The sequence below is a fragment of the Cupressus sempervirens genome, chromosome 7, assembly GCF_028749045.1.
Source record: "Cupressus sempervirens isolate cs-2001-9-10 chromosome 7, ASM2874904v1, whole genome shotgun sequence".
In the NCBI taxonomy this organism is placed as follows: domain Eukaryota; kingdom Viridiplantae; phylum Streptophyta; class Pinopsida; order Cupressales; family Cupressaceae; genus Cupressus; species Cupressus sempervirens.
The window spans coordinates 658,150,132-658,163,494 of record NC_143124.1 but is presented as its reverse complement, the minus strand read 5'-3'; the positions used below and the strand labels follow the sequence as shown (position 1 = coordinate 658,163,494).

The 13,363-nt window shown below is 33.4% G+C and overlaps 1 protein-coding gene across 2 annotated transcripts in view; it reads right to left on the bottom strand.

The window, feature by feature from the left end:
* The window catches only part of LOC149548380 (RNA polymerase II subunit B1 CTD phosphatase RPAP2-like protein), a 67,389-nt gene that overhangs the window by 24,647 nt on the left and 29,379 nt on the right, over positions 1-13,363 (bottom strand). The window lies entirely within an intron of this gene.

Below are 13,363 nucleotides of genomic sequence, written 5' to 3'. Positions count from 1 at the left end.
CCTAGCAGATGACATTTTAGTGATTTTTTTGAACATATTTTATAATTTTTTGAGTTCCACAACCCTAAAAAGTGAATGTTAACGGCTTATGTTGTCTTCTAACACTCATTTGTGGTGTTCAAATTAGGTTATTTTCTCGTCCCACCACTTGTAGGCATTGGGTCTAAAACTTTTATTGCAAATTGTTTTAGAGGAGACTTTGGATCATAAGGACCCGAAACAAATAGTGTCAATATCTAAGAGGGACAATCGATAGAAGGGATTCCTAGTGCAACATAAGTAGATTGGACTTCTAGATCAGCTCCATGGTCACTTTCTTCATGCTCGGGCTCATACTTTGATAAACATGCACCCTCAGAATGCAATTCCATGTCTTCTCCACTAGTGGCCATTTAGACATTGCATTTCACAAAATGAGAAAATCTCAGCCTTATCAGTAATTTTGAAAAAAAAAAAAAAAAAATTGTTAAATAACTAATTTGAAGTTTCAGCCTAGTTTAGAGATTGAAATACGTTGAACCTAACTTAATATCAAAAATTTAAAATAACAACACGCTCAACGTTCAAAAAAGTTTAAAAAATTAAAATACTTTCAACAAGAATTTGATACAATGCATTCAACATTTATATTTAGAAAAAAATGGAAATCAAAAAATAAAACAAAGAAAATTCTAAAAGCCCAACCTTGTGCTTGATGAATCTTCTTCCCCTTAATCTTCTTGCCCCTCTTGATCTCGCAATCACTCTTACAACTCCTTTTCATTCTCTCCTCGTAGTTGTAGCAAAAATGTGATTGCCAAATGAAGTTTGTGGGGCTTATGAAGGCTTAGAGAGCCCTATATGGGACCCAAGTCATTTTAGGGTTCACTAAGATTCAATTAGAAAATTTTAAAAATAAAAATAATTAAAAAAACACTTTTATGCCCCATCATCGGCCACACCTCGTCACATCCCAAGACAGTCAAGGGAATTCTAGAAGTCTCCCTTCTAGTCCCCAACATCTCGAAGCTTTTGAGAACCCATCAAGTGCAGGAACGGGTGCGGTCGTGCTGCTAGGATACACGGAGTACCCATCCTAAGGATGTGTTGGCACCGGGTACTCTGGAGTTTGGGTCGGGTGTGCATTCCCAGGTTTCACTGATTTAGGATGATCCCTATGCTAGTTTAAGAAAAATATCTGCTACATGTAACTTAGAAGGACATAGAAATGGGCCCTAGCAATGAGGCCATACTAGGTGATGGAGTCCTGAAGCCTTTTTTCACCCTTTTGCACTATTGATCTTCTTACACTGTTAAGAATGTTATTAAGACGAAAAACTCCTGTTACATTTGATGCACAAATCACTATTCTGTATAGACCAGTTGTAATGATTTCATCTCTCAGTGTTTTAATAATTGAAATTATTTATTCTATATTGCTACGTTGCAGAGATTCATTATCCACACTGAAATAAGTTTGTTATGCTGCAATACCAAAGAGGGATGACAATCTCAAATGCAGCACCAATCATTATATTGTTATCTACAGGCAACAAACTTGTCCATGACAGCCACTCTAGATAAATCCTGAATGATAACTACTGGATTATACTTGCCCAGAACAAGAGAATATAAGGAAACTGCATATTAACTGGATTTTACATGATTAGCAGGGGTGGATACATATTCTTCTGCAGTCTAGAAGTCAAGTATACCATGACTTTCAAAACAGATCTCAGATGTAATTTATTCATATTAAAATTAATGATGCCTAAAATGAATAGACAACTCATGCTTAATGATGTGTGTGTATAAATTACATGGCAACAAGAGGCATGGAGAAATCAAATCTGAACTCGAAGCCTCCTTGCATTTTCCTGCTGGTCATCTTCCCGATTGAGTTTCATTCTATGGAACAAAATATGCAAAGAATGATTCTATTTAAAGGCAGAGATTTATACTTTGTGGTAATAGCAGTGACAAAGGGATCATAATAAACTAAGAGAGAGCTAATATCGACACATTTTCCAGTATTTGTTAGTGCAGGTAGCGAATGAATACATCATTAGAAACCTACAGCAATATGCAGAAACAGGGACATCTAAGAGTGGAGAACACATGCGGGCTGAGAATAATGGCAATCGTATTGCATGACTTCTTGACCAATAGATATTTGGTGAGGCCCAGAAATGAATTCTATAAAACAACAGGCACGATGGAAATTCCAATGGTTGACTATCATGCCCGACAATGCAGATATGAACATTCAGATATTCATTAAATATTCTCCTTATTTTGATACAAGTTGCAGAGTGGGGACGGAGTGAATGAACCCATGGAAAGTTCTACAGCTGGAAGATGTCTTCAATTAATGGAGAAGCCTGATACAATACGTTCAATAGTGGAGACTTTTGCACCCGTGTCTCACAAAGACATCTGAAGCAAGCATATCATTCTGAACATGTCTGTGTTTTCAATTCATTGTGGCTTCCATATTGCAGTGTGACCAAACTCTTCATGAAGGAATGATATATCAAGAACAAGCGTTTTTTCTTAACCCCAAGCCTGTATATTATGCAAGCAATTATCAGTTTCGTGAAAAACTATTCGCCATCTGTTACACAGAAGCGATATGCTATCAGTTGCAGGTGAATAGTTTCCAATGAAGTTTGGATGGAGACTCACCAAGGAAAAAAAAATATCGGACACCAATATACATATGCAAGAAGTAAAATCATTTGTTCGATTAAGTGATACTTATTGCTCCTTTGTGTTCAGTGCAGGTGCTCAGGCAGAGGATGAGATCTTCACCAAAATGATACAAGTATACAAGGATGTGCAGTGCTGACAGAAGGTTATAATTTATACAATACAGCAAAGTCTGGAAATATATGAGTAGCAGCATGGGCACTCTTTGGGCATAATCACTGATTGAATGGAATTTGCTAAAGTATCGTCATTAAGGAATTGTTGAATGCGAAGAACCTTGTTATGGAGAGAACGCCAGACAAATAAAATACAATATCTATATCCCAATTTCCCTCATCCAGTTCTTATTGATTTTGGTTGAGCAGGCAGAGTTGGTAATCACCAAAATATAGTTATATGCTTTACAAATAATGAACTCAATGTTATGTGACTAATGAAATGGGATTAGTTGCATTGTCCAAAAGGTGCGATGGTCAAGGATATACCTCTCCGTCCTTTATAAATAGGAGGTGTAATACACACATTAAACATTACAAAAAATATTCTACATACTAGAACTATATGCGCTCTCTTGATATATGATTTTTTCAAATGGCAAAGATTGAATGTTGAACTAAGCTCGTGGATATTGGATCATTAAGTAAATTTTTTGTAAACGATCTTGGAATCATATTGCAGTGAATCAATCATCAGTAATCACTGTCTAGTGTAACCAGTAAGAATATTTATTTATTTGCATAAAGCAATAGAGTCTGAAATATTATATAGTTTTATCATTTATGAACATTTTTTAATTGTAAATAATTTAGTATCAGATAAGTGGATTTGATCATCTATAGCATTTTTAACTCGTTATCATAGATATAGTGAAATATTTAACTGTTTCCATATTCGTGTTTGGTTTGTCTTCTTTGAAGGTAAAAGACAATCTAGACTAGTTTGAAATTGCATACATTTGATCATTTAATTGTTTATAGTTGAAGTGCGTTGAATTTTATAAAGTTGTACATCATAATCTTATAATACTGGCTCTATTGCCCTTCCAATTTTGGCATTGGTCTTTATATTAATCACGATTCATAATCTATACATTGGCAATTATTTCATGTTTTTACTTTGAAGAATTAATATGTTCATTTGTTGTAATAATTCATAATTATTTTTATTTTAAAACATTCATATAATCATTTATTTTGTTTTCAATTCAGAATCTACAAGTTTGAAGCATTTATATTCTAAAGTTCTTGTTGAAGTTGCGAAGTTGGCATTATTTCAGCAATTTTCTTTGTGCAAGTTGAAAGTTTTCTATAATTCGTGCCATCTAGGAAACTTTTGTTGCATTCATATTCAAATTTATCTGCTATACATAATCTTGGATTCAAGTGATTGGTTCAGGATCAGGTATACCCACCTTGGCCTTGCAGAGCCAAAAGTGCAGAGGACTTGGATTATATCGATCAATCCCATCACTATGGCCTTTATCCAATTGGATATCCAAGCATCAAGTTCCCGAGACTCGTAGGATTCCGATCTGTGGTTTTGAGAACCAAAAGACTGGCAACTCTACTAGGGAAGTCGCAAGATAAACCCTAAGAGTTTCTGATTTCAGACTAGTAAGAGTTGCAAGTCTATTTGGTTTGTTAAGAGTATTTCGATATATTTGAAATCTCGGTTAATGAGTTTTTTACATTCATTAAAGTGTGTTTGATTTCCTTGAAGATTTTGATCTCTCGTAATTTTTGTTTTGTAAATTCTAATTCGCTTTGTGGAGATTTGATCTTGTAGAAGCATTGTATATTTTTCTTTAAGCTTTTGCTGCAGATTTGATATTTGATGAGGTGTACTCTGTTGGAGAAAAGAACTAAAAATCCTCGGCAACAATTCATTTCCTCCATCAAGAGGTGGCGACTCTATTGTGTTTCGGTGAAATTTTCATTAGTACTTCAAGAAAAGGAAGTACCCATATCATCAGTGTCTCTGTTGAGGGAGAAGACTCGGAAGGAAATGACTTGATCATGTACTATAAAGAATATGTATTATGAACAGGAAGGTGATCTATGTTACACCATGGAGGAAGCACACATTCACCCTTTTGATGCATTTTTCAATTTGGAAAGATACGAAGGTGAATCTGCAGTACAATTCTTCATGAGGATGTTTAATGCCTATCAAGAAATACCTTCAGAATACAGATCTCCATCCTTTGATCTTTTCAATAGAATACAAGGACTGGGTCTCTTATATGATCATCAATTCCTTATCTTTCTCAAACTTATAATTTAATGAACTTATTGCAGAAGAGAGTGAATGCAAGACTGAAGATGCATATGAATTAAGTGATGTTGCAGATTCAAACATAGAAGAAATTTCAGATGCAATTGAAGAGGAATCCGATCATGATGAGACCAGTAAGCAATTAAACTGTAGGGAATATGGAAATGAGGAAGAGGATTCTCTTAGTGTGAATGAGATTTCAGCCTTTTTAGACATGGAATATGAAAACTATGTTGAGAAGAATGGCCCAATTTTTTCCACAAAGCAGAATAGTGGATCAACACATAATCAGGAGGTGTTTGATAAATCCCAAGAAGGTAAAATATTTGATGAACCTGTAATTGATCTTGAGAGTTTATCAGATTTATTCCCTAATATGCATGAAGAATTACTTTTCGGAAACAAATCACTTTGTGAAGTTAATCCATGTTGCGAAGACACAATGAAAGAAATATCAGACCCTACAGAGGATGATAAAACGCATCATGATGAGGATAACAAGCCTAATGATAAAACTCATGATAAGCATTCAGAAGGTGTGATATTTTTCAGCTCATCATACAAGCAGGAATCATATCATATATGTGAAGATGAGATGAGACCGGACAAGCACAATGAGGAGAGAGTGTTGAACTTGAAACATAGTTTTGAATTTTTTTCCTAGTGTCATATCCAATCAAAGGCTTGATCAAGGAAACCTGTATTTCCTGAAAGTGAGCTATTTTCAAAACCCTTTTGTGAAGAAAATCAGCATTTAGATATGGAGATTGAGCAAATTGTGTGCTGGAAGATATCCAAGCGAAAAAAATTTATGCTTGTGTGACTGATCAAAAGCATGACCATAGGGATCTTCCATTTGATAAAGATCACAGTGCACCTGATGATTTATCAAAGACTAAACAAAAGTCAGATGCCAAGGATTGCATTGATGAAGCAGAGCTAGTAAGTATTGCTCATAAGAGTGATGCATTTGATACAGGTATGAAGTATGAGCAGCAGATTAAGGTAAGTATCCCTGAAGACTTTATGATAATATTTGTTAATAATATGCTTAAGGAAATGCTTTAAAGTTTTCAATATAATTCTTTCGAGGATTTTTCTTCCATGTATACCGATCAAATGAGTGAAGCAAGAGATCAGATGTTTGGATTAAATGACAATGAAATTTATTTCTTTTCAAATGATCCTATTGGTAAGGAAAAGCTAAGTTCCAATCCTAAATAAGTGATGAAAGAAAGGCACATCTCATGTGATGATTGTTTTTTATTTGCTAACGGATCAGATTTTACTAAGGAACGATATGATATCATATTCAGGAGATCCAAAGTGTTACGTGATCAAAACTGTGTTTGATAGAGGGAAGAATTTGTGTTCATTTTGGGGGACCTGGGGCCACCCAATTTCACCTTGTATCATGTGAAGCATGGATGCTTGGTCTGCTCTTCCGGAGATAGCTGGAATCTCATTATGCACCAAGGGGCATATGTCCCCAATAAGAGCCACTGATGGAGTCCCAAAAAATTTTTAAATTTAGGGCTTCCATTTAGAAGCCTATTTTCACCTTTTTGCACTATTAATCTTCTTACATTGTTAAGAATGTTATTAAGATAAAACAACTCCTGTTACATTTTATGCACAAATCACTATTCTGTATAGACCAATTGTAATGATTTCATCTCTCAGTGTTTTAATAATTCGAATTATTTATTCTACATTACTATGTTGCAGAGATTCATTATCCATACTGAAATCAGTTTGTTACACTGCAATACCAAACAAAGATGACGATCTCAAATGCAGCACCAATCATTATATTGTTATCTACAGGCAACAAACTCGTCCATGATAACCACTCTAGATGATTCCTGAATGGTAACTACTGGATTATACTTGCCCAGAACAAGAGTATATAAGGAAACTGCATATTAACTGGATTTTACATGATTAGCAGGGGTGTATACATATTGTTCTGCAGTCTAGAAGTCAAGTATACCATGACTTTCAAAACAGATCTCAGATGTATTTTATTCATATTAAAATTAATGATGCCTAGAACGAATAGAGAACTCATGCTTAATGATGTTTGTGTATGAATTACATGGCAACAAGAGGCATGGAGAAATCAAATCTGAACTCGAAGCTTCCTTGCATTTTCCTGTTGGTCATCTTCCCGATTGATTTTCATTTTTAGGAACAAAATATGCAAAGAATGATTATATTAAGAAGCAGCAGTTTATACTCTGTGGTAATAGCAGTGACAAAGGGATCATAATAAACTAAGAGAGAGCAAATATCGACACATTTTCCAGTCTTTGTTTATGTAGGTAGCAAATGAATACATCATTAGAAACCTACAGCAATACGCAGAAACAGGGATATCTAAGAGTGGAGACCACATGCGGGCTCAGAATAATGGTAATCGTACTGCATGACTTCTTGACCGATAGAAATATGGTGAGGCTCTGAAATGAATTCGATAAAACAACAGGCACGATGGAAAATTCCGATGGCTGACTATCATGCCCGACAACGCAGATATGAACATTCAGATATTCATTAAATATTTTCCTTATTTTGATAAAAGTTGCAGAGTGGGGATGGAGTGAATGAACCCATGGCGAGTTCTACAGCCAGAAGATGTCTTCAATTAATGGAGGAGCCCGAAAAAATATGCTCAATAGTGGAGACTTTCGCACCTTGTGCCTCACAGAGACGTCTGAAGCAAGCATATCATCCTAAACGTGTCCGCGTTTTCAATTTATAATATTATTGTGGCTTCCATATTACAGTGTGACCAAACTCTTCATGAATGAATGATATATCAAGATTTAGCAATTTTTTCTTAACCCCCGAGCCTGTATATTATGCAAGCAATTATTGGGATCATGAAAAACTATTCGCCGTCTGTTACAGAGAAGCGATATGTTATCAGTTGTGGGTGAATGGTTTCCAATGAAGTTTGGATGGAGACTGACCATGGAAAAGAAAAATTGGACGTCAATATACATACGCAAGAAGTCAAATCATTTGTTCGATTAAGTGATACTTATTGCTCCTTTGTGTTCGTTACAGGTCCTCAGGCAGAGGAAGAGATCTTCACTGAAATGATTCGAGTATATCACAATGTGTAGTGCTGACAGAAGGTTACAAATTACCCAACACGGCAAAGTCTAGAAATATGAGTAGCGGCACAGGCACTCTTTGGACATAATCACTGATTGAATAGAACTTGCAAAAGTATGAAGGAATTGTTGAATGCGAAGAACCTTCTTATGGAGAGAACGCTAGACAAATAAAATACAATATCTATATCTCGCTTTCCCTCATCCAGTTCTTATTGGTTTTGGTTGAGCAGGCAGATTCGGTAATCAACAAAATATAGTTATATGCCTTACAAATTATGTTATACTCAATGTTATGTAACTAATGAAATGGGATTAGTTGCATTCTCCAAAAATGCGATGGTTGAGGACATAACTCTCTGTCCTTTATAAATAGGAGGTGTAATACACAATTAAAAATTCCAAAAAAAATTCTACATACTAGAACGACATACGCTCTCTTGATATATGATTTTTTCAAATGGCAAAGATTGAATGTTGAACTAAGGTCGTGGATATTGGATCATTGAGTAAATTTTTTATACGCGATCTTAGAATCGAATTGCAATGAATCGATCATCAGTAATTCATCAGTAATGAGTGTCTTCGTTGCATTTTCTTTTCTAGCGTAATCAGTAAGAATATTTATTTATTTGCATAAAGCAATAAAGTCTGATTTATTATATATTTTCATCCTTTATGTACATTTTTTAATTTTTTTCAATAATTTAATATTAGATAAGTGGATTGGATCATTTATAGCATTTTAAACTCAATTATCATAAGTATAGTGAAATATTTAATTATTTCCATATCTATGTCTGATTTGTCTCCTTTGGGGGTAAAACACAATCTAGACTAGTTTGAAATTGCATACATTTGATCCATCGCATTTTGATCATTAAATTGTTTATAGTCGATGTGCGTTGAATTTTATAAAGTTGTATGTTATAAACTTATAATATTAACCCTATTGCCCTTCTAATTTGGCTTATTTGAAGGGAGGTCAAATTGGTCAAATTGCAATAAAGGACCAAAAAAACAAGGGAGCTATCACATGGTGGTACTTCTATGGTTAACCATTTAAGCATCTACAACCTCTTGCAATTAAGGTTCTCTTGCATGTAAGATTTTTTGTTTTTTGTTTACTACTTCTGTTCTATAATTATTTAATGTGTTTTTCATTTTTTTTATTTACATTTAATTTTGTGAACATTGTCTAGGTTGCAAGTTCTTCAGTTGTTGAATGGAATTTGAGTAAGTACTCCTCTATCCACTCAATGAAGTGTAACTAGCCCGAAAAAAGATGAAGACTTGGTATAAATTCATACCAACTTGTGTCTTTTGTCACGTAAGGAGGATTACTACAAGGAAGGAGCAGCCAAGCATTGGGATGTAGATGCTGATAACCTCATGACACATTGTGCATCTAGCACAAGTGGAACCATTTTGGGTTCAAATGATCTTGAATTTGCAGCAATTGGAGATGACGAGGATTTTTTTGCAAATCCATATGATTCTTATTCGGATTAGTGAATCTTGAATCTTGAATCCATGATTGATGAACATTGAATCATGCACTACATTTTGATTTTGTAATTGTAGTGATCTTCTGATTTGCATTGGAATCATGAACATAGACATATATGATATGGCTTATTAGTTATTTCGATTTGAATGACTGTACACTAATAGATATCTTGATCAATGGTGAAGTATCATACTATCAAATGATTTACTTTTGTATGTTCTAGCATTTTTTTGCACACACACATATATATATCAATGAAGTATCATCTTATCAGATGATTTAATTTTGTATGTTTCTGGCCTTTCTTTGCATGCATATACATATGTATGTATATATATAAACACATCCAAAATCTCAAAAATAAATTTGTAGATCCATGCACTTGATTCTCGCATGCACATCCAAATCAGCAACTTAGTTCACAAGATGTCCTACAAATAATTGTTGGAAGCTCCCAATGCAGTTACTCAAAACTTTATACAACATTGCTCATTCCATAAGATGTCCTGATTGCAAAATTGTAGGTGGTGATGGAATCTCAATGCATGTCAAATGACTGGACTCCACATCCCAAAAACTACTCAATAGTGGTGTGACTATGAATGAATGTAGATAAGACGTCAAGAGGATCAATTGTTTCAGTTTCAACTACAGGTGTACTGAGGGAAAATGCCAATATTTTGGAGGTTTGAGATCTCCATACAGCTGTTTAAATATGATCGTGGCAATGATGACACAATCAGTGTGCTCTATGCAATGATGTCCTTCAAAATCTGAACAATAAAACATCCATGCAGAATATGTGAGACCAATCAAGCTGGACTCTATCAAACTTAGCCCACCAAAATTAGGAAATGAGCTTTAGGCTGCAAACAAAAATATATTGAAAAATGATCACGGCAAAATGCAAGATTGTTGGCTCTTGAACAAGGAAATGCACTAAAAAGAAATTATAAAAGGATTATTGAAAAAGTGCCCTAGGGTAAATATTTGGAGTGATGAACTACAAATGTGATGTCTCATTTTAAAGATGAATTAAACAATAAATAATAAAACTCAATGAAATTATAATGTGAAATGAATGAATGTATCAAAATATTATAAAAATAAATAGTAAATATTAAATTTAATTTTAAATAATAACACAAGTCAAATATAATATATATATAATGAAATCATAATATGAAATATATGAATGAATAAAAATATTATAAAAACACATATATATATAATATTAAAATATTAAATAATAATATAATATAGCCCCAACGGGTTAGGTGAGTTGGTCTAAGGTTGTGGGCAATCCCCATGGTTTTGGGTTCAACTTCTCTGCTCGTCATTATCCCGTTGCGAACACTTGGGGCAGGTGCTAGTTATCTCGTGGCCGAAGGGATTAGTCTCCCTCCAAGTTTGCCCCATAAAGGGAACCCACTGAGCTTGGATCACGAGGACACCCTCTGAGACCAATATATATATATGCTATGTAAAGTTGCTTCTGCAAAAAAAATATAAAATTCATGGCACTTTATATTTATCTATGTAAACAATATATTACAACACGATATCCAACTACTCATTTGTATAGAAGACAATGGACAATGTCTAACAATTTCTTACAATGTCGTCTCGCTTTTCCTCTAAACTATCGTACATGATCTCTGAAGTACTAGCACCAATTAATTAAAACTATTAATTGCAAAAAAAAGGTGCAATGGGTTGCCAATAGGAATATATATGTGCAAATAGACTAGGAGATGTAACATATGTAGATTGTTTGCACACAATTACAATTGATCACTTCAAACATATATGCATTTTTCATGTTCATTGTAGATAATCTTACCTAATATTCCACATTGAAATCATAACATCTAGTATAAATTGCATCATAATTATAATTTAAAATGTTATAAGAGTGAGAATAAATGCACTATATCAAGAATAATGTAGTAAAGTATTGGCTAAATATAAATTTAGCAAAGTGAAAAAAAAAATTACTATTATATATTTTTATATTATTATTGTAATATAACTCAAATTCTTACTTCAACTAAAACCTTATCCTTGTCCGAAACTAACCCTTATCTAAAGCATGCCCTAGAACTACCTTTAGTCTTGATTAGAATCTAATCTTGGTTGAGTCTAAACCTAAACTATTTATGATAAGTAACATTATTTTGTTTGGACAATAAACTTGTAACTTTCTTGATTAATAATTAATAGAAGAGATGCATTCTTTGTTAAAGTAGTGTGGAATTCATATTACGATATTAGGTCATTTCTATTTATTCTCTCTTCCATCTTTTTCTAATGGTCACTCTTTTTGTAATGTTTCCATAAACTCCTTATGTTTGTTATGGAAACTTTATTTCTCACCCTACAAGAATGTTTCTATTTCCTCTCTCTCGTGTTCGTTATAGAAACATTCTCCTGTATCTTGTATATATAGATCATTCATGATCTCTGTTTAATAACACATTCATTATTTTACCATAATATGGTATTAGAGCAAATTCTTGGCCTCTTCGAAAAAAATTAATTTCTTTTTTGAAATTATTAATTCAAAATTTTCAAAATATTTCCCAGTGTGTTCAAAATGTTTGAAATATTTACCTGAGTGTGTTCAAAATTTGCATCGTTTTTTCCCTCCAAACCCAACTAGGGATTTGGCATTCAATTTTTTTTGCAATTTTCTTTGTGCAAAATCTGCTTTTTTTTTCAAATCCACCCTTTGTTCACGAACTCTGCAATTTTTTCATGTTTTTTAATCCGACTAAGGTTTTTTTGAAAACCCTCTATTCCTGTGTCGGATCACCAAAAATTTTGCATATTCCTGGTGGGTTTTTCCAAATCTCAATTGGTTTAGTCTCACTTTTTTCTAGGTGCATCATTTTCTGTGCCTTTATTTTTCAGCTAGCGAATCAAAATTTGATTTCAAATTGTGTTTTTCGAGCTCTCTTTCGGGTCATTTTTTTGGGTCTTTTGTCAATCTGCCTCAAAGTTCATGCCATCTTAATATTTTCATTGAAAAACGTACAATTGCATCTCTCACCAATCTTATGCTAGAAAGCAGTCAACATTTCAATAGAAAGAACTACAACACCTAGAAGCAAAGAATGATGATGATCTTCGCGTACCGTCAACTTGAGGCGCTTGTTTTTGGTACCAAGACTCATCCTACCATAGACCCACATTGTAGAACATGCAGACCACTTTGATCAACCCGAGGCTGCCTTTTACGCTTTTTGAGGACATGCAAATTTGTGTTTTTTGAAGATAGATTGACCATTAAGGGAGGGTATTACGAAATTAGATAGTTTCTATTTATTCTCTCTTCTGTCTTTTCCTAATGGTCACTCTTTTTGTAATGTTTCCATAAAATCCCTTTGTTCGTTATGGAAACTTTCTTTTTCACTCTACAAGAATGTTTCTATTTCCTCTCTCTTGTACATTATAGAAACATTCTCTTGTATCTTGTATATATAGATCATTCATGGTCTTTGTTTAATAACACATTCATTATTTTACCATAATAATTCATTGTTTATTTAAAACTCTTGATTTAGTTAAGAAGTTTTACTTTTCAATCACTAAAACTTCATATTCCAAAGTTTGAAAGATTTAAAAGTCAACAAGAAATACTAACTTAATGATTTAAGTTAATAACTCATATTCTTTGATTTAATCTATTATTTTTTATTAATTTTAAAATATATTTATTCAAAAATAGTTTGTATTAAAGAATGAGTTATTACTTATTTATTTTTAT